The sequence below is a fragment of the Marmota flaviventris genome, chromosome 5, assembly GCF_047511675.1.
Source record: "Marmota flaviventris isolate mMarFla1 chromosome 5, mMarFla1.hap1, whole genome shotgun sequence".
In the NCBI taxonomy this organism is placed as follows: Eukaryota; Metazoa; Chordata; class Mammalia; order Rodentia; family Sciuridae; genus Marmota; species Marmota flaviventris.
Genome location: NC_092502.1, coordinates 110449841 through 110468806, shown reverse-complemented (window position 1 = coordinate 110468806; position 18966 = coordinate 110449841). Strand labels below are relative to the sequence as shown.

The 18966-nt window shown below is 42.7% G+C and overlaps 1 pseudogene; it reads left to right on the top strand.

Annotated features, from left to right (window-relative positions):
• The window catches only part of LOC139705914 (homeobox protein TGIF2-like), a 33268-nt pseudogene extending 30591 nt beyond the window's left edge, over positions 1-2677 (top strand).
• The last annotated feature ends 16289 nt before the right edge of the window (positions 2678-18966 follow it).

Sequence of the window (18966 nt, the reverse complement as noted above, 5' to 3'; positions counted from 1 at the left end):
CATTGGGAATTCAGGACCCTTGACAGTTTTCCCCACTTCTCAAGCACTAACAATTTATTCTCCTTAGCAAGCAGGCTGATCTCTTCCCCAAGCTAGTAAGAAAGTGGTATATTTCATCTGTAGGTAACTCATTTGCAACAAAGATAGCCCACTCATTTCTATTGCAGCTTAACTTGCCACTAAAATAGACACAGACGTACCATTGTTTACAAGTGCTGCTTCCTTGGAAGGCTGTTAGACAATTGAATTGTTTCCTCCCTGAATTACATTATAATTTCATCAATGAGTTCAATGATCATTTTTGAAATGACAACAATTGGGGGTTTTAATTTTTAAATTTTATCTATGTATTTGTTTATTTGCAATACTGGGAATTGAACCTAGGGCCTTGTGCTTGCTTGCTAGGCAAGCACTGTATCACTGAGCTATACTCACAGCCCTATTTTCAAAATTTTTGACTTTTAAAATGCTCTTGCATTCCTCAGAAAAATTGGAATGGAACTAGCATTTGGCCTTGTTATCCCACTCCACGCTATATACCCAAAGGACTAAAAATCAGCATTATACAATGACACAGCCACATCAATGTTTATAGCAGCTCAATTTACAACAGTTAGGTTATGGAACCAACCTATCCTTCAACAGATGAATGGATAAAGGAAATGTAGTATACATACACAATGGAATATTCTCAGAAGAATGAAATTATGGTAAATGGATGACTCTGTAGACTATCATGCTAAGTAAAATAAAGCCAGTTCTAAAAAACCAAAAGTCAAATGTTCTCTCTGATATGCAGATCTAACAATGGGAGCAGCTATGGAAGTTCAGTGGATTATACAAAGGAGAATGAAAGGAAGGGGGGATGAGAATAGAAAAGTCAACAGAATGAATTGGACATGACTTTCCTAGGTGCATAAATGAATACATGACCAGTGAAACTCCATATCATGTATAACCCACAAAAATGGGATTCTGATTAGTATAAGATGTACTCCATGTAAGTAAAATATGTCAAAATGCATCTACCATTATGTATATCTAAAAGAACAAATTTTAAAAAGAGGAGAAAAAATAAAAATGTAAAATGCTGTTGCATTAATTTGCATACTTATTTAGAGGTGATTATATATGTGTATGCAATTTTCTGATTACTAAGAAGTACATAAAATAAGTATGGACATGCTAGGTGGGCACCAAGGCATATGCCTGTAATCTCAGCAAGTTGAGAGGCTGAGGCAAGAGGATTGTAAGTTTGAGGCCAGCCTTAGCACCTTGATGAGCTCCTGTTTCAAAACAAAACATTTTTAAAAAGGGGCTAAGAATGAAGCTTAGTGGTAAAGCACCCCTGGGTTCAATTCCCAATACTGGGTTGGGGTCACAGAAATAAAAGAAATACTCAAAACAAAAAAAAAAAAATGTAAATAATAATATTTTTTTTTTTCCTTCAACAGCCCAAAATCTAATTATAGAAAGCCAGACATTCAGACTTTAAGCAGTTGATAAACAAGGCAGAAGAAATGATTGAGTGCAGACAATTTACCACACTCACTTAATGGCTTAAAACAGCATGGATGTATTCTCTTAAAGCTCAGGAGGTTAGGGCTGGGGTTGTGACTCAACAGTAGAGCACTCACCTAGCATGTCCAAGGCCCTGGGTTCAATCCTCAGCATCACATAAAAACAAATAAATAAAATAAAAAGGTATTGTGTCCAACTATAACTAAAAAATAAATATTAAAAAAAAAAAAAGTTAAGGATATTAGACCTGTGAGCTGTCAGGCCTGGTCGATATGTGTGCAACCCTGGTTCCCCTGTCCCACCCAGAATGCCCAGATGAGGCCAAATGGGTCTAAAAGCCACCAGGAAAACCTCATCTAAGACCCTGTCTAGCTCCTAGGCACCATGTCGGACATGATCTGGGTGGGGACCAAGGCCTTCTCTCCCTGGCTGGCAAGAGGAAGTGCACAGGGAACATGCCCAATGGCTCTTTGAAGATCCTCTGGGACTGGCTGTACTTGCACTACTACAAGCCCTGCCCCTCAATTCAGAAGCTGAGCCTTTCTGGTTAGACCAACTTTTTTTTTTTTTTGCTGCACATATGTGATTGGTTCATCAACCTCTGGCGGTGTCTTCCCCAGACACGCTTTGGCAGGATGGCAAAGTCCCTAATCAGTTTAGCATTTCCTGTCATGGTGCTAAACCCTGGAAAGTGGCCCTGCCAGGTGGTAATAGCTGCTTACTGTAACAGTGCTGACTGTATCAGTACCAGGTCCATCAGTGTGCTCATTGTCTGTGTGCTCCACACTTGCCCTCCTGACCAGGGCTGAGGCTGGGAACTCCACAGGTGGACTCATCAACACACCACAGTTGATAAACTAGGCAGAAGAAATGATTGAGTGCAGACAGTACCCTCACAGGTAGGAATTAGAGTCAATTGAAAGAACTAGGTCTTCATCAGGAGCAGCAGGACCTGGCACCCTAGATCCTACACATTCCAATCACTTTAGTTTTTGAGAACCCCAAGAAGGCATCAGCCAACAAGGGTGCTCAAGGCTCAAGCCAGCTGTTCTGGGTTCCTGGTTCACTTCCCTTTTATACAGAGGGTCTTCTATAGATCACTGCCAAGCATCAGGACCATCTTCTCTGTCCAGAGGTCTTCCGCAGGATGGTGTAAGCTGGCATCACTGCATTGTGACAGGGACTGCTCTGCTAACTCTGCCAAGTCTCCAGGCCTCCTCAGTGATGAGACAAAAGATCCATAGAAAGGAACAGCCTCAGGCTGGGGTTGTGGCTCAGAGTAGAACACTTGCCTAGCATGTGTGAGGCACTGGGTTCGATTCTCGACACCACATATAAATAAACAAAATAAAGGTCCAAAAAAAAAACAAAAACAAAAAACAAAAAACAAAACAAAACAAAAAACACCAATCTTGTAAAAAAGAAAAGAAAAGAATTGCTAACTCTAATCAGAGGCAAACAGAAAAGGGAATACAGAGAAATTTGGGGAGGACACTATTCAATCCCCTGTATTCATCAATACCTTTCTAATCAATGAGGTGGTATCATGGAGGGAAGGGAGGTCCAGCCACAAGCCTTCAGGCCACAACAGGAAGCCCAGGTCAAAATGCCTCAAAGAGGGCTCACAAGAACCCCCTCCCTTCCCTCAAACAGAGGCCTGCCTCAGGGGCATAACACAAGGGCTACAAGGGGAGATGCCTGCCTCTGTAATCCATAGCCCAAAGTCCCTGACACACAGCAAGTGATGAGGAGTTTCCAACCACTCAGAATAGCTCCACACAGAAACTTCTGTGGGTCCTGAGGGATGTGGGCTGCTGATAAGTAGAGATGGCTGAGAAGCTGGTTCTCTTTCTCAGGACAAGTACAACAAAGGTTCGGTTATAAATGGCCAGAAAGCATATTTGACAAGACAGGGCTATTGATCAGGAAATAATGCTCTGGTGGAAGCAGCACTCTTTTCAATGAGTAATTAAGATGGTATCACTTGATAACTACTCCAGGGATCATCCCTCTTTCTGCTCAGTGTCATTAATCTGGTGTCATGGCAACAGGCTGGCCTTGAGTTCTCCCTCTGGACCTTTCTTGTGCTAATGTGGCAATCTCCTGCCTCTGCACTGGTGTGTACATCCTTGCAGTTCTTGTTCCCTTAGCAGCAGCAGCAGCAGCAGCAGCAGCAGCAGCAGCACTGGGGTGCCGCAGTCTGGCTGGGCACAATCAGGAGCCACTTGTCAAAAGAAACTAACTTTATTTTTAGAACCAAACACGCCAAACAAACAGCATCTCAGGAAAAACCCCTCAGAGCCTCAACTGCCACCACCGGCTTTCCACACGCCTGTCTCTCCCCCCACAAGCTTCTCTCCACCTTCCACAATCCTCCTGCTCTTGAGGCCGATTGGCTGGGTCACGTGGGCAGAGCCAAAAAGTCCCCCAATGAGCAGCTCCGTGGTCTGAAAGGGCAGGGAAACAGTCCAATGAGCATCACCGCAGAGGAGCCAATCAGCTAGATGTTGCTGGGGCCGAGGAGCCAATCAGCTAGATGTTGCTGGGGCCGCTGTGAGCCAATCATCAGCCGGCAGCTGGATTGCTGGCAGCTGGAAGTTTGCTGGGGCCCCTTCGGCTGTGGCTCTCAACATCTCCCCCTCTCTGTTTAAACAACAAGCATGTGGCTTAGGGACCGTGCCTGTTAGGCAGTCCAATTCAACATATGGTCCTTACCCGTCATCGGATGAACTGACCTCTAGGCGTCAGCCTCCTGTCTTAGGTTGGTACCACTGCAATTGGATCATACCCGTCACTGACTACCGGTCCAGCATACAGCTATACTTGTGGATAGGCCTTTGCACCAGTGGGGGGGTGAGGTTCTTTGCCTCACCTCTGTTGGCCCCCAAATTTTAGACCATCACTAGTAGAGGAGGATGCAAAATGCCATGACATTAAGCCAATTGAGGGCTCCTTTGAAAAATTGTACCACCGGTGACATCATCAGCAAAAATACCCCAACACTACCACAAGTCGCTGCACCAACAGATAGTTCAAAATGCATACAGGTGAGCTCACAATGTGTCCAGGCAAGTTCTGCAAGCAGTTCAGTGATGGCTATTGTAGAAGGTGTAGATTGGTTTTATCTTTGACTTCACCAGCACTGGGATGAAGATAGGAATTCTGGCAATAATGGCTAAAGAAAAAATTATGTAACATTACAGAAGGCACTAAAAGAAAACAATTTTCTTAACAATTTACATTGTCTTTAAGAGAATTATTAAATATAATGAAAAGGAAAGGTGAAAGTAAACAAACAGATCTGTTAACCTTCTTTTTTGTTTACATATTAAAACAATCCTCAACAGTTGTTTACCCAATTTAAATTAAACCATATAAATCACGTGAAAAAAAAAATATTTGGATCCATTTTATCATGAGCGCTCATCATATATGATATATGGACATTCAAACATATAACACAAAACACAAGTGTGCACACATAACATAATACATACAACACATAACATTATAGTAAAGGCCTTATAACTTTTTACAGGTGAAATCTCCATTGCAATGTTTAAAAACTCTATAGTCAAAAAATAGAACTGATCAGCAAAACATTAACCTAGGTCTGTATGAGCTCAAAAAACAAAATAGAACTTCATGATATGGCAAAGGGCAATAATAAAATAGATATTGAAAAAAGCATCCTGGTTCTGTTGCAGATGTAAGAATAGCCAAACTGGAGTTTTGGATATCAGTTGTTATGGATTTGAGCCAAATCATCTTCTTTTTGGTCTGTAGAAATCGCTTTAGTTAATCTTTCTGGAATCCAAATCGGCTGCTGTTCTCCCTGTGGAAACACATAAACAGACCCCCGACTCCAGACAATCACTGGGTCAGGACTTTGGTTAATCTCTCTGGAATCCAAATCGGCTGCTGTTCTCCCTGTGGAAACACACAAACAGACCCCCGACTCCAGACAATTACTGGGTCAGGACCTTTCCATTGTCCTGTTAGAATATCCTTCCAAAGTACCTTGGGCTTATGTACATTTTTTGGACACATATGCCTTTCCGCAGCACTAAGTCCTGATGAATCCAAATTTAAAAAGTTTAGAGTAAAAAGGGTTATTTTAAGTTTATCTTTGGGGAATATATACCCCTTCCCAATTCCTTCTTTTTGCTTTAATAAGTACATTTTAATAGTTTGATGAGCTCTTTCAACTATGCCTTGTCCCTGTGGATTGTATGGGATTCCTGTTATATGAGTAATGCCAAATGTTGAGCAAAATTGTTTAAAAGAGGTAGAAGTATAACCAGGGGCATTATCTGTTTTTAACTGTTTTGGAACACCCACAGTGGCAAAATTTTGTAAGCAATGAGCTATAACATCTTTAGTTTTTTCTCCGGCATGAAGGGAGCCCATCAAAAATCCAGAAGAAGTATCAACTGTAACATGCAAATATTTTAATTTTCCAAATTCTGGCAAGTGTGTGACGTCCATCTGCCAAATATGGTTAGGTATCAATCCTCTAGGATTGACTCCAAGATTAACTTGTGGTAAAAAGGTCACACAATTTTGACATTGTTTTATTATTTGTCTAGCTTGTTCCTTAGTTATTTTAAAACGCTTTTGTAAAGTATTAGCATTGACATGGAACTTTTTATGAAAATTTATAGCTTCTTCTAGTGTAGAGAAAATATGTATGTCATGTGTAGTTTTATCTGCTAAATCATTGCCCAAACTAAGGGCTCCAGGCAATCCTGTATGTGCCCTGATATGTCCTATAAAGAATGGATCTTTTCTGTCCCAGATTAGACTTTGTATAGTGGAAAGCAAAGAGAAAACAGTAGAAGAAGGGGAAATCCTACCAGCATCTTCAAGAGATACTATAGCATTAACTACATACTGACTATCAGAAAATAAATTAAATACAGAATCTTTAAACATCACAAAAGCTTGTAAAACTGCATTAAGCTCTACCTTTTGAGCTGATTGTTTGGGTACTAAAAATGTAAAAGTTTGATCAGGGGTAACTACTGCTGCTGTACCATTATTTGACCCATCAGTGAATATATTTGGAGCATTCATGATAGGTGTTTTTCTTGTCATTTTTGGAAAAATTACAGGATGCAATGACCAAAAAGACAATAAAGGATTAGATGGTAAGTGGTTATCAAATGAAACATTAGATTTGCACATGATTATTGCCCAAGTATTTAACTCATTAGCTAACTCATCAATTTGATTCATAGTATATGGAGTAATAATTTTATTGGGAGAAATTCCAAACACTCCCTTTGCTGCTTTTATTCCTTTGAGTATTAATTGTCCTACAGCCTCAGGATACCTAGTAAGAATAGTGTTAGGAGAATAAGATAAATGTATCCATAATAATGGACCTTCTTGCCAAAATACTCCTGTAGGAATATTTTTTGTTGGTAGTACAATAAATAATAAAGGCAAACTTATATCAATTCTATCCAAATGCATATTTTCCATATATGTTTCAATGATTTTTAATGCCTTTCTTGCTTCAGGCGTTAACATTCGGGGTGAATTTGGATCTGATGGACCTTTTAGGATATCAAATAAAGGTCCCAACTCTCCTGTTGGTATACCTAAATAAGGCCTTATCCAATTTATGTCTCCTAATAACTTTTGAAAGTCATTAAGTGATTTGAGTTGATCTACTCGTATTTGAATTTTTGGTGGACGGACCATGGTTGAGGATAATAGAACTCCTAAATAATTAATTGGAAAATTTAATTGTACTTTATCTATTGCTATCTCTAGATTATAATTTTTTAATAAGTTTGTAAGTGTGGCATAACATTCTAGCAATGTGTTTTTATCTTTGTGTGCTAATAATACATCATCCATATAGTGAAATATTTGTAGTTCAGAATTTTGATTTCTAAGTGGCTGGATTGCTTTGTTAACATAAATTTGACACATAGTTGGGCTGTTAGCCATCCCTTGAGGGAGTACTTTCCATTCATATCTCTGATCAGGACCTTCATGATTCAGTGCAGGGATAGTAAATGCAAAACGTGGACTATCCTCAGGATGAATTGGAATTGAAAAAAAACAATCTTTAATATCTATAACTAAAACATACCAGGTTTTTGGCAAAGCAGACAACTGAGGAATCCCTGATTGAGCAGGTCCCATAATAACCATCTCATTATTAATGGCTCTTAAATCTTGCAATAATCTCCATTTACCAGATTTCTTTTTGATGACAAAAATGGGAGTATTATGGGGAGATACAGAAGGTTGTATATGTCCTTCTGCTAATTGTTGTTTGACCAGGTCATGGGCTGCTTGTATCTTTTCTTTAGTCAGGGGCCACTGAGGAACCCACACTGGTCTTTCTGATTTCCAAGTAATTTTTATTGTCTCAGTGGCCCTTTCTGAAAATCCAACCCATGTCTGTCTGTTCCTTGATCTATTTGTATTGGTGCTGCTATACCTTGTTCTTGTTTTTCTAATCTTTTTCCTTTCCTAAAACCTTGTCTAGTCATAATAGTGGGTGCATTTTGGTTGATGTTATTTGTTAATGTCAAACCTAATTGATCTAGGACATCTCGTCCCCATAAATTTACGGGAAGATGATCCAATACATATGGCTGTATAGTTCCTTCACATCCTTCAGGATCCTTCCAATCTAATACCATTGCACTTCTATGGGGATTAGTCGCCACTCCTAGGCCTCGAAGCGTTTGAGTGGCTTGTTGTAATGGCCAATGTTTTGGCCATTCTTGACGAGAGATGATGCTAAGGTCTGCACCTGTATCCAGTAGCCCATTAAATTCATGTCCTTGAATATTTAGTTTTAGCATGGGGCGAGAATCTAAATTTAAAGAAAGCATAGCCCAATCTACACCTGTGGAACCTAATCCCTTGGAACCTCTTTCTACAGTACGACTGGAAAATTTATCATGTAGGCTGGGTATTATTAGTAACTGTGCTATTCTATCTCCTGGTGAAATTACTGATATACCCTTTGGAGAACTGGCTATAATTTTTATTTCACCTTCATAATCGGGATCAATTACCCCAGGACTTATCATAAGTCCTTTTAGAGTAGAAGAGCTGCGTCCCAATAATAAGCCTACTGTTCCTTTGGGAAGAGGTCCTTTCACCCCTGTGGGAATGATTTGAACTCCCATCTCTGGAGTTAGTACTGCTCTGGCGGAAGCGCAGATGTCCAACGCTGCGCTCCCTCTGGTTTGTCTGATGAGGGATCTGATGGACAATGTGTCCTGGGCACTACCCTGATGGGGTTGCTGGGTTCCTCCAGTGCTCCGTATATTTGTGGTTTTGGGCCCCGGAGCATTGGGCCCCCTTGTCCATTTTTTGGCAATGGAGCCTGATGCCTTTCTCCACGATATCGTGGATAAACACCTGGTCCTTGTTCGTTTTTTGATAATGGAGTACCCTCTATGGTGGTTTGAGAACGGCATTCATTAGCCCAATGTCTCCCTCTACGGCATCGTGGGCAAATACCTGGTATTCTACTCCTTGGATACCTAGTTTTGTTAAACCCTCCTCCAATGGGGCACTAGTAGAACTTGTGGGGAACTTGCTAGAATCTCAGAAGCTCAGAAGCTCAGACCCCACCCCAGCATCAGAATCTGACCTTAGCAGCATCCCCAGATGATTCAGAGTCACAGTCAAGTTCAGAAAGCACTGCCAGATAGAGACTTCCCTTGAAGAACACCAGCAACAGCTTCATGCAGAGGTTTCTCTTCTGAAGAGCCACCTTTTTTTCTTTTAGTGAGCCTTGCAGGCCTGTCAAGATTTCAACAAAGAGTATGAGAGAGACACTGTTTATACTGTAAGGAGAAAGCCTGGGAATGTAGCCTGGGACTCTGGACTGTAAATCTGGAATCATATCCAGCTGTATAAAGCAGAGGAGGCTGTTCCAGAATCTGGACCAAACAAATGACAAAGCAAGCTCCATTCCAGCCAGGCTACAAGAGGATGCATCACAGCAATGAATTTCTTGTCTAAACACTGACCTAAGAATGTTCATGAAAAAGTGTTGCTATCCTAGAGAATCAAGTTTGAAGGATTTTCCTCCATTCCTAGAAGGCATAGGAAAGGCCACAAGGCAGGTCTCTACAATCATAATGAAATGAGAAAGAAGCCAATTCCCTGGATACTTTCATTCCTCCTAGTGGGAGTAGATCTAATCCTCAACTGTGTAATAGGGAGAAGTTCATCACAATGTAAGTGAGTCTCCTGACACCGCTTATCCAATTGAACCTTAAAGTCCTGTTCATCCAGAACTCCGCAGTCTATAGACAGTATGTAACTTCCATCTGATGTTTACACTCTTGGTCAGTAATCATATCACCTCTGCCCAAAAGCTGGCCCATTGTCTGAGCCAACAATTATTGGGACACCAAATCTGAGAATAATTTCCCAGAGAAGCATCCTAGTATCTCCCTAGCCTTTTCAGTGCGGGTGGGAAAGGCTTCCACCCAGTCAGAGTATGAACACACAAGAACCAAAAGTTATTTATAGCCCCCTGAGCATGTAGTTCAGTGAAGTTTACTTCCAAGTCTTCAAAAGATGCTCCTCCTATAGTTTGGATTCCTGTTGGGAGCTCTGGCCCCTGACAAGGATTGTTGTGAGCACAAACTTCACATTGTTTGCAGATCATCCAGGTGTTGCTTGTGAGCCAGGGGACATAGAACTGTCTCAAGTGCTGTATGTGAAGCCACATTTAAAGATAGGTAGTTAGTGTAGTTAGGTAAATCGGGTCTAATATCCAGTAAAATAAAAAATGAAGGCCATGTTGAGAATGGAGCCCAGGAAAGCAGAGCAGCACTTGGGGAAATTGAAATGTTAATGTTCCCAAGGCCCAGAGCCCATTCTAAAGGAATGTTAAAGAAGCAGCTCCCAGCAAACTGGGAAGTACTAGTCAAAGGCAGCCCCAGGCCCTTCCTGCCCAGATTACTCCTCTGGCCCATCTACCCCTCACCTTTAGTCTTCTCACCTACATTCTATCACTGCAAGATAACAGAACAAAGGACAGAAATGTGGGAAAGATGAAAGAATACCTTAGCTATAATCCCTTCCACAGATTCCACCTCTTGGTTACCCTTCTTCCTCCAGGGAGAAGTCTTTTCTGCTGTCCTTAATAAAGTTTCTACTTTCCACTCTAAACTTGCCTGGGTGTGCTTCTCTGGTGTTATACTTCAGCATTGCGGAAGCAAGGACTCATCACCTGTAAACAGCGGTAACATAGGTCCAACATGTTTTCCTGCGAAACTGTCTGATAAAGGCTGGGGCTAGAATCTCCGGGATAGCTATTCCGGCCATCAGAAAATCTCCACCATCCACCTAGGAGAAAAGTTTCTTTTTTCAGTCTTAAATCACTTACTTTCATGTTGGGAGTATGTTGGCTCCTATTCTGTTAGCTAGTCAGCTAGACAGAAGGGCAGCATTTAAACCTGGGACTGGATTTTCTTCCCATTTCTTTCAGATAGCTAACCTGGCCTCTCTGTCAACTCTCTGGTGCCTGAGAAACCACAGTGTTTCCCTTTCGATGACATTGGCAATATATAATCACAACCTTCCTGGGAGCCCACAGTGCATCCAAAAGTTTAAGAATTTCTTGCCCATACATTATGTCCCTTTTTTTCTCTCCTAATTAGCATACATAAGGCCCTATGAACATGAAGGGTAGCCAACACATATTTTGAGTCTATGTAAATATCCACACAGACTCCTGCTGGCAACTGAGGTGCTTGAATCAAAGCAATAAGTTTTACTTTTTGTGCTGAAGTTCCCTGAGGCAGAGGTTCTGCCTTGACAGTGGAGTCCAGAGTGACCATTGTATATCCAGCAAAACATACCTCATCTTTTATAAAACTGCTTCCATCTGTGAAGAACTCTGCATCAGCGACTTTGAGAGGCTGGTCTGTTAGGTCTGGTCTGCTGGAGAACACTTCATCCATGACCTCAACACATATGTGATCAGGTTTTCCAGGTCCAATGGGCAACAAAGTTGCTGGGTTTAGAGTTCTGAGGACCTCGACGTGGATACGTGGATTTTCACATATCATGCCCTGATATTTGACCATTTTTTCATTAGTCAACCAATAGTGTCCTTTATATTCTAACAATGTCAAAATTGAATGAGGAACTCTGACAACCAGCTCTTGTCCCATGGCCAGTTTATCAGCTTCCAATACCAGAAGAGCTGTGGCTGTAAGGGCCCGTAAACAAGGTGGCCAGTCCTGGGCTACAGAGTCCAGCTGTTTAGACAAATAGGCCACTGGAGGGTTCCATGTCCCCAGCATCTGAGTCAAAACTCCCATAGCCACTCCAGACCTATCATGGACATACAGAAAGAAAGGCTTTGTGAGGTCAGGGAGCCCTAATCCAGGTGCACCGGTGAGTGCTTGTTTAATGTCTTCAAAGGCCTTTTGCTTAGTTGGCCCCCATATTAGACGATCCTGTTCTCCCCTCTTTGTGGCTTTATAGAGAGGTTTTGTCTTAACTGAAAGATGGGGATCCATATATGGCTGAACTCAGTAGCCCCCAAGAATTCTCTAGTCTGATGGCAGGTTGAAGGGACTGGAATTGAGCAGATCTCCTGTTTCTTTTGAGGCCCAGTGGTTGTTCTGTTCTATTGCTGAGTCAGATGGTGACTAAGCTATTTGACTTTTTCTTGATAGATGTGGACTTTTACGTTAGAGTCCAGTGCTGTCACAAAGATGGTGTACTCAAGCACCTGGGAGGAACTGTCATTTAGGGAAGGGAGGCATATATAGAGCCTCTGGTGCTTTAAGATGCAGGATTTTATTTTATTTTATTTTATTTTAGTTATCTCCCAGTGCAGGATCTTGGCTGCTAGGATTCTCCAACTCTTAAATCTAATGTAAATCTTAACAGAGACTGATGACCTGGGACATCATTTGTGTAAAAGCCACTTATGTCAATCTCATCGTGGGCTGTCTGCCAAGGATGGAGGTCAGTGGTGGTACCAGTGTGGCAGCCACATTGTGCCCATCTAGGTGTTGCTCCTTGACTGTGTGGCTTTCTCCTCCTGCCAGGTGGAAGCCTGCTCTAATTGTCCATAGTAGCTGCCCCGCTTGTGTTTTTGTTCAGTATGCCTGGGTGCATGGGGCTCTGTGGCCCTTCCTGCTGGTGGCTCCCAGCATGTGGCTTGGAGCCAGGGTGGCAAGTCCTTTTGGAGTGAGCACCCTATGGCCCACTATCTGCTGTTAACATGAACATATTCATGGTTCATTTGGAGGCTTGCAGCACCTGAGCCCTCCTGAGGTGCTGGGTCCCGTGCATCAGATGCAGTTGGGTGTCTATGGGACCCCTGCCATATTCGTCAATCATCAACTTCCAAGCAAGTGGGAAGAAACTGAAAGGAGGGGCTGGGACCAAAGGCTGGAGGAAAACATTCACTCCTTCTCTGTTCAAGGCTTAGCATTTGAGCATGACAGTGGGTGCTCTCCTGCTGGGGCCACTGGAGGCTTCCCATTTTTCTGGCCACGCTTTTTTTTCCTTATAAACATTTGGACCATTGGCTTTGTTCTAGTGAGACACCCCCCCCCCCTTTGAGTGACCTCTGGGTTTGTGGTGAGGGCCACTGTAAGAAGATCCATCCTCCTCTTCATCTTTTTGGTCTGCCTGTCTTTGAGTCTCTGGATCTCGATCGATGAAAACTGTGGTGGCCACCTTAATCAGCTCACTGGCACACTTCTTAGTAAAGCCCTCTAGGATTGTAATTTTTGGCAAATGGCTCTCTGAGCCTGTCCCACTAAGGCTGCATTGATCACCTGTTGCTTGCACCTGTGCATTTCTTTACTGACAAACTTGCATTGCGGCTGTTACACTTGTATGTGCCCCTCCTCCCCCGGGCACCTCTGGGCAGAGAGAGGGGCGGCAGCGGAGGTGGCCTGGACATTTAGCTCTGAGTCAGTTGGGCACATCTCTTTTGATTATTGCTGCCAGAGAAATGTTCAGGGCTATGGAGGGTACGACAGGGAGATGCTAGAGCAGCGGGAGGCTTATCTCAGCTCTGATTGTCTGCAGATGTGCTGGGCTTAGGCTGGGGCTCAGGGCTGGCTCTGATTCCTTCTAACTCTTGGGCACAGACAGTGTGTTTTGTTCTCTTTTTACTTTTCTTTTAGAGTTTCTATGAGGGCTTCTTGACATCTCTTCATTTTTAGACCTTCTTCTTTGTTGAGGCCCTGTCCTAGGTCTGGATAACGGGCTGCATCAGATCAGTCATGGCCCAAGCTTTCTCCATGTAGGAGGGAGTATGATTTTTCCAGCTTATGAGCTCAGTGGTGGTGAAAGGCTCGCACACAAAACTGCCTTGTCTCCCTCAGACATTTCCCTTCTGGTCAACATGGGTATGTCCTTTAGTCCCTTGCAGGGGCATCTGGAGAGTTCTCATCTGAGTTGTGGCTATGGTCTCGGGACAAATCTCCCACCTTCATCTTTGGAGGTGAAAGAGTCTTTGGTCCTAGGAAGCCTTTAGCTCTGAGGACATCACAGAGGAAGGAATAGCCAGTATTGGGGGCCATCATTTGTTGCCTCTGAGGACAAGGGGGCTGAAAGGAGAGTCTGTTGTCCCAGTGGTCTTGGCAACGTTGGGTAGAGTGGCACATAAGGTCTTGGGTCGTCTTCTGGCTCACAGGAAAAACTGTTTGCCTTCCTCTTTCCTAGTCAGATTTTCTGTTTAGCTGCTTTCCTCTGGGTCTTAGAGATGCTCCTGGTGAACATCAGCTTGGACTGTCCATCTAGACAGGCTCTCAACCAAGGGGGCTGTTTCTGAACTATCTCTTGCAAGCAATCAATATAAGCAAATTGGTTCAGGGGTTCCAACAACAATCAAAAGGATCTCAGCAATGACTCTCTCTTCTAAAGATCCATCTGGTGGCCAGCCCACATCTTGGGTGGGCCATTCTAATTCACAGAGTATACAACCTTTGTGGAGTGAGTTTCACTCCACAGTTACCAGGAAAACCTTCCTAAAGGTTTCTAACACACGTCAGAAGGCTCAGTTTCCTTAGTGTGCCTCCCATGTTCCACCCTGCATCGGTGGAGCACACTTTAGAACAAAACACGCTTAGGACAAGAGTTGCTTCATCCATCTCCTGCCACTCCTCTCATGGGGACTTAGGGCCCTCTTAGCCTTGCAAGTCGGTATCAACCGCTGACCTGGAGCTTTCACCTGGATGTTGGTGGGTGAAATTCCGCCATAGACTGTATGAGGTGCCACGGAACCGCGGATCAGGACTCTGCACTTGCTTTGGCCCTCGGGTTGGGTCGGAAACCTTCCCTTTGTCTGTCTCATTCACAAAGTTTCACACACTTTCCCACAGACATGGCCAGGACAGAATTTCTATACCGCCCAAATTCCAATAATTCCAAACCAAACAAAAAGGGAGTCACGGTTTCCCCTCTGCTCGCTGTCCCTGAACAGAGACTACTCTGGCGACTCCCCGGGTTCATTTCAGCTTCAACTAGTTTGGACAGTACTCGGGACCCAACAGAGGTTGATCTGTTGTAGGGACAAACGAGGCAAGGCAAGGCACCGAAGATGGCAGGAAACAGTTTTATTTGGCTGCAGCCAGGTTCAGAGGGTACAGCCTTTGCTGTAATCAATCAATTCCCTGAACCTCGAGTTCAGGGAGTTTCAGCGTTTTATACCCAGCGTGTAAGGGGAGGGTCTCAGAAGTTCACAGTCTGCAGAAGTTGACATAAAAGCAGCTTTTTCTTTCACTGTTTTGGTCAAGTTAACTCTTCAAGGACAACACCTGAGAAGGGGAGAGCTTCTTTTCCCCTTTTTTCCTCTCCCTGCCAGTTGTTACCAAGGAACCCAATCGTAACTTATCTTAAAAATATAGACATCTCTGTGAAGCCCAGCTCAAGGCCAGAGGCCTTGTTTGCACATTTCTTCAAAGTACTATACTGAATATGTTTGTGAAAAACTAGTAAGGGGGTGCCCAGCACCTGGAGTGCTGCTACCTTCTCTGCCAGTGGCCAAGTCAAACAGGGCAACAAGAATATAGGAAGTTTATCTACATTGAACTCTTTTGCAGAGACTCTTTTGCTGACAGTCCTAAAATCAGCCATGGTAAAGATTTCTGGAGAAGCCCAGTTAAGACCTTCCTGTGGAGAGAGGGGGTGCCACTTCAATGCTTCAGGGTCTGAGCTGTGGTCTTATTAGAAAACCTGTGGGTGTTCTGGCTGTTCTGGGAACATCCCTTCTCCCCCTAGATTGTGACCTGTGCTTCAACTCCTGTTGAACTGGGTGGCACTTTTGGAAATTTGTATACTATGCTGAGCATTCTCTTCAGGTCCTAGGTGTCTTGTAGCTAAATTTAGATGCAGCCTGCTCTTTCTTTCCTTTGTCTTTTTTGTCTTGTGAAGGAGAATCAGAATTCTTTGGTTGCCCACTCAACCCCTCCCTACCTCTCCTGACTCTGATTGGTCTGTGGTTCTCTGAACTGTCCTGCTCTGCCCACTGTCTGTTAAGGTATCTGCTTCTATTGCCCTTTGCTGTTTGGATTTTTCTGTGGGTGACCCTCAACTGACCTAAGGTCTGCAGCTTCAATGTACTCCTTGTTGGCCCCTTATAGTTCTTTTTTGCTTTTTGGTATTGGGGATCAAATATGCCTCACAATCCTAGGCAAGCACCCTACCACTGAGCTATGCCCCTAGCACCTTAGTAGAGCTTCTTAATGTTTGTGCCTCTGTATCATTTAGAAAATGAAATAATTTTATTTTACTAAATTGTGAAAACAAAGAGTTTATTTTAAAATTCAAGTGATGTAGAAAGGTCTCATTAGGAAGTAGTCGTGGAAATCATAGTCTAATGTCACTCCAGTATTAATATTTTCATAGTTAATTTGAGGTTATCACCCTGGATTTGTGTTTTCCATGCACATATAACACATAAATTTACCTGAATGAACTCACATTTTGTTCCCTGGTATTTTAAAATTTTGATTCTTATTTATTTATTTATTGGCACCAGGAATTGAACCCAGGGGCACTTAACCACTGAGACACATCCCCAGCCAATTTTTAATTTTTTAATTAGAAACTGTGTCTCACCAAGTTGCTAAGGGCCTCATAAGTTGCTGAGACTGGCACTGAATTCTCAGTCCTCCTGCCTCTGCTCCCCTAGTGGTTGACCTCCAAACATGAGCCTCTGCTCTTGGCCTGTGGGTGACCTTCTAAGAAGGGCTTTAAAGTCCAGTGTGGAGAGAGATGCTGAATCTAGCACAAACTGCTGGCCTTTCATTCCCTTGTGAACACAAGGGTGGTGGTACCTGCACCATGTACTTCTTCAGTGGAGTGGAGGGATTATAATTTAAAAATTTTAGCATGAGATTGATCTCTTTTTAGGTGCAAAGGGATGGAAACTATCCTTAGGTCTCAGGGTCTGAACTGTCTTATTAGAAAAACTGTGGGTGTTCTGGCTGTTCTGGGAACATTCCCTCTCCCCCTAGATTGTGATCTGTGCTTCAACTCCTGTTGGACTGGGGGGGGGGGGGCTCTGGAAATTTACATTATTTGCATAGAATACTATGCTGAGCACTCCCTTTAGGTCCTCAACATCTTGTTGCTAAATTTAGCAGCCCGCTCTTTCTTTCCTTTGTCTTGTGAAGGAGAATCAGAATTCTTTGGTTGCCCACTCAACCCCTCCCTACCTCTCCTGACTCTGATTGGTCTGTGGTTCTCTGAACTGTCCTGCTCTGCCCACTATCTGTTAAGGTATCTGCTTCTATTGCCCCTTGCTGTTTGGATTTTTCTGTGGGTGACCCTCAACTGACCTAAGGTCTGCACAGCTTTAATCTCCTCCTTGTTGCCCCTTATAGTTGTTTTTTGGCTTTTTGGTATTGGGGATCAAATATGCCTCAAAATCCTAGGCAAGCACCCTACCACTGAGCTATGCCCCTAGCACCTTAGTAGAGCTTCTTAATGTTTGTGCCTCTGTATCATTTAGAAAATGAAATAATTTTATTTTACTAAATTGTGAAAACAAAGAGTTTATTTTAAAATTCAAGTGATGTAGAAAGGTCTCATTAGGAAGTAGTCGTGGAAATCATAGTCTAATGTGACTCCAGTATTAATATTTTCATAGTTAATTTGAGGTTATCACCCTGGATTTGTGTTTTCCATGCACATATAACACATAAATTTACCTGAATGAACTCACATTTTGTTCCCTGGTATTTTAAAATTTTGATTCTTATTTATTTATTTATTGGCACCAATAAATAAATTGGAATTGAATCCAGGGGCACTTAACTACTGAGCCACATCCCCAGCCCATTTTAAAATTTTTATTTAGAGACAGGGTCTTGCAAAGTTGCTTAGGGCCTCACTATGTTGCTGAGGCTAGCTTTGAATTTACACTCCTGCAGCCTCAGCCTCCAGAGCCACTGGGATTACATGCCTCTGCCATTGCACCTGGCTTGTTCCCTGCTGCCTTATGTGACAGTTTGTCTTAAGGTTTTTCATGTCAGTAAATGGAAACATGAATAACTTAAAAAAATTGTGGAGCATTTTTTTTCTTTTTGTATTTATTTATTTATTTTTAGTTTTGATGGACATAGTAACTTTATTTTATTTATTCATTTCTATGTGGTGTTGAGGATGGAACCCAATGCCCCATACACGTGATGGGAGCCCTCCTTCACTGAGAAGGAAGCCCTGGAGCATTTTCAATATTCACAAAAGTTGAGAGATTGTGCTTTTGCCACTTTTCACCTCTTCAATAATTCTCCATGCATGGCCAGCAAAACCATTGCATTGAATGTTCTATTGTGTACCTCTCAAAGTTAAGTTCTCACAAAGACTTAAGACTATCGGGGCTCAAGCGGTAGCGTGCTTGCCTGGCATGCGTGCGGCCCGGGTTCGATCCTCAGCACCACATACAAAACAAAGACGTTGTATCTGCCGATAACTAAAAAATAAATATTAAAATTCTCTCTCTCTCTCTTTAAAAAAAAAAAAAAGACTTAAGACTATCAACAGTAATTCATTACTATTGTCACACTGGTGGTGTTTGGATTTTCTTAGTTGTCTCAAAACATGAAAAGTTTGTTTGCCTCATGGTCTAAATAGTTTCCCAAAGGCTGAGTGATATTTTGTTTGGATGCACTCTAATTTACTCCATCCTATTGAGGGAGTGGTGATGCCAGAAGTGTGCCATTAGTGTGCTGAAACTTATCTCCTAGGGGGAGGACCCTTCCACCCTTTGACCCTGGGGGTGGAGTCCACACCCCAGGATATAGCTGTGGCTATGTAAAGGAAGTCCCAAAGTGATTCTCCGTTTTGTGAAGAGCCTGCAGGAAGGTGTCTTAAGCAATTTGGAAGCAGTCTTCAATCTCCAACTTCTACCCCTGCAAAACGGTAAGAAATAAATGGTTGTTTGCAAGGTAGAGATGCCATGGGGTCTTG